Here is a 2,957-nt window from a genome sequence, read left to right as displayed (position 1 = left end):
TGCCCCGCCGCCTCCCCGGGACGCGGAGCGGGCGGCGGCGCCGCGGCGCCGGCGGGGACCCGGATGTTGGGAGGGGCGGGGGCGGGGCCGGGGCGGGGCAGCGGCGCTCCGGCCTCTCCCTGCGGCCTCTCCCTCCGGCGCCTCCCGCAGCCGCCCCGGCGCAGCGGCCAGCGGCTCGGCCGCCTTCAGTGCTGCTCCCCCGTGCGAGGTGTTGCCGTGGGCAGGGGCTGCGCTGTGCCGCTGGCTCCTCAAGGCAGCCCCAGCCCTGCAGGAAGCACCTCGCATCCGAGAGAAGTAAGTGCGGCTCAGGGGCGAGATGTGTCCTTTGGGGAAGACAGGGTGCTCGTCCTCTACAAAAGGCCTCATTACTTGCTCTTCTCTCAAGAGTATCGCTTGAGAATTCGGGAAAGATGGGTCTCATCACCATCGTTTTAACAGCTCGACTTTGGCCACAAGTTCCAGAAGAAGCAAGCAAGTGTACCAACCCTCTCGTTGTGTGTTTCCTAGGGTAACACAAGAATGGCGGTAAATTCTGTAAAAGTTCCGTAGGTGAGTTTTGTCCCTGAAGGGGAATTCAGGGAAAACCTAACGCAGGGGATGTTTCCTCTCTTTTAAACAAAGGATACACGTTCCCAGACGCTCTGGGTATTTGGAAAGGTATTTGCTGTATTAGTGACTTAAGTGTGCCAGCGGTTTGTACTTCTATTTTTCTTGCTGCTGTGTTGATTTTATTTTTCCCAGAAAACACTGATTTTAAGTAGCATTTTGAAACAGGGGGGAAAGAAATCTGCTTTTCTTAGCCATATGTTTCTCTCAATGGCTCTCTGTTGCTTTGCAAACCAAAATACAGATGTTTCTTTTACGTGTTTGTTGTTTTGGTAGGGATCAGCTGTTCTAACATATAGGTTACCATTCATGAAAGTTTATTTCTTTCAGGTGCTTCAGGTATAAAATAAGTGAAAGACGGTAGCCATGTGCTGAATTGGATGTGTCTGTCACCACAGATGCACGATTATTGATCAGAAGTATTTTGTCATAGGCAGAATCTAGGTGCAGAAGACTGGCAAAGTTTTGATGTTGATGCATTATCCAGTAAACAGGGACCACTGAATAGATGAATGCTGGTGAAAAGAGGCCAAGAAGAAAACATTTCTGCATGACCCTGCAAGGCCTCCTTATGGCCTGCTGTGAAGTGCCTTCACCTGTTATCTCTGGTTGTCATCGTTGTTGGGTCAACTGACTTAAATCACAAAAACACAGAAAAATGGATTACTGAAATGGCTGAATAGCGCTGCTAATTTAATGAGCTGAATCAGCTCGTGGCATGTGTTTAACAAGCAGCAGAGCCAATGCAAAGGGTAGGGAACAGAACTGACCAGAGAGTAAGGGGAGAAGAAGGGTAAAGTTTGAATTTGGAAAGAGTGGGATGGGAACGACTTCTCAGTGACAGTAAACAGATCAGCTCAGCTGCAGGTTGAGTTCATGTTCAAAAAGAAAGGGAAAAACACACCAAGAACCCCAACAGATTCTGGAATGCATTTCCTAACAGAAACAACCTCTAAGAGTCCAAATTTCAGCCACCTACTTCAATCAAAAGGGATAATATTGCTTATAATATGAGAGATGGATTGCTATTTATCCTGGTGTGTAGTTTTTAGATTTTTGTGAAACTTTATTAAAAAGGGAGAAATCACTGAAATTTGATGAATTAACTTTAAACACCTCACTTGCAGAGGCACTAAAAGTAATGAGAGTTTTAAACTATCTTATGTTGCTTGTTATTTTAAGTTATGTTCCTTATAATATTGTTTATATGTGAACTATGTTCAGTGGAGGTAGGCAAATAATATAACCCTAGGACTTTTTTGAAATTAGAATGTAGATGACAGAAGTAATATTTAAATACATGTAAGCAGTAGAAAATAAAAGGCTACAAAGAAGTATGATAATAAAAGCTTGCTGCTTTGTGTTGAGTTAGGAACATATTGATGTTGAGAAAAGATGCTGCAATTTTTCCTGTTTTTTTACTGTTATAGAGGCTAATATTCCTATCTGGGGAAAAAAAAAAAATCTGGTAATTATAAAGCGACCAAGGATTATTCACAGTCAAAGAGAGGTCACCTCGTTTCTTCCTCCCCTCCTCCTTCCCCTGACAGCCATTCAATTCTGGAGTCTTTTTAAGGTGGCTTTCACTGCCTCATCCTCTTGTCATGGAGGATTTTGCTGTGTACCTGTGAAGGGATGTGTATAGTTAAAATTCCCCGAGGTTTCATTTAGCAGATTGTCACACATGAAGTTTTGATGATGGTTGTGTGATGTGTTTTCTACCTTCAGCAGCAAGCATCCCCCCCCCCTCCCATTCTGCCCCCTCTCCATTTTATTTCTGTCTCTGGAGCTGCAGAGAAGAAAGTGAAAATGGAAATGCTTGGTCATCGTGCTCTCAGGTTAGGTTACAAAAAAATCAGGATGGAAGCAAAAATGTTGAGACAATCAAGCCTTCATCAACTGCAGTGTGCTGATAGAGTGTCTCAAATTATTCATAGAGTTAGCTGTACAGCGTGATAGGAAGAAGAAATTTAGGAAAGCTGTAATGAAGCAACCGTAGAAAAGCAGGGGGGAAATCAGTGATACATTTTTTCCTTTCGTACCCTGTGAAATAAATTTCTGTCTGCCAAAATGATCATGTGAGTGTATAGGGAAAACTACTCTATCTAGCATTTTCCAAAACGTAGCTGTGAACAGGAACATATGTTAATGATGCCTAGCAAACATTAAAGCCTCATTTTCTCCTGCCTCACCCAACCTGTAGCTATTTAGCCAAGGACATTAAATATAAAGTCTTCCCTACTATCAGATGGTAAGTTTTGAAGTTAAAGTTTTTTATTTGATACTGTTATACTCAGTGGCCGTTACCCTTGCAGAGATAGGTATGACTACACAATACAGAGGTAATAAAG

This window comes from Chamaea fasciata, unplaced genomic scaffold (genome assembly GCF_029207755.1).
Source record: "Chamaea fasciata isolate MVZ Bird 193981 ecotype frontalis unplaced genomic scaffold, bChaFas1.0.hap1 SCAF_1, whole genome shotgun sequence".
Lineage (NCBI taxonomy): Eukaryota > Metazoa > Chordata > Aves > Passeriformes > Sylviidae > Chamaea > Chamaea fasciata.
Note: the sequence above shows the minus strand (reverse complement) of the source record.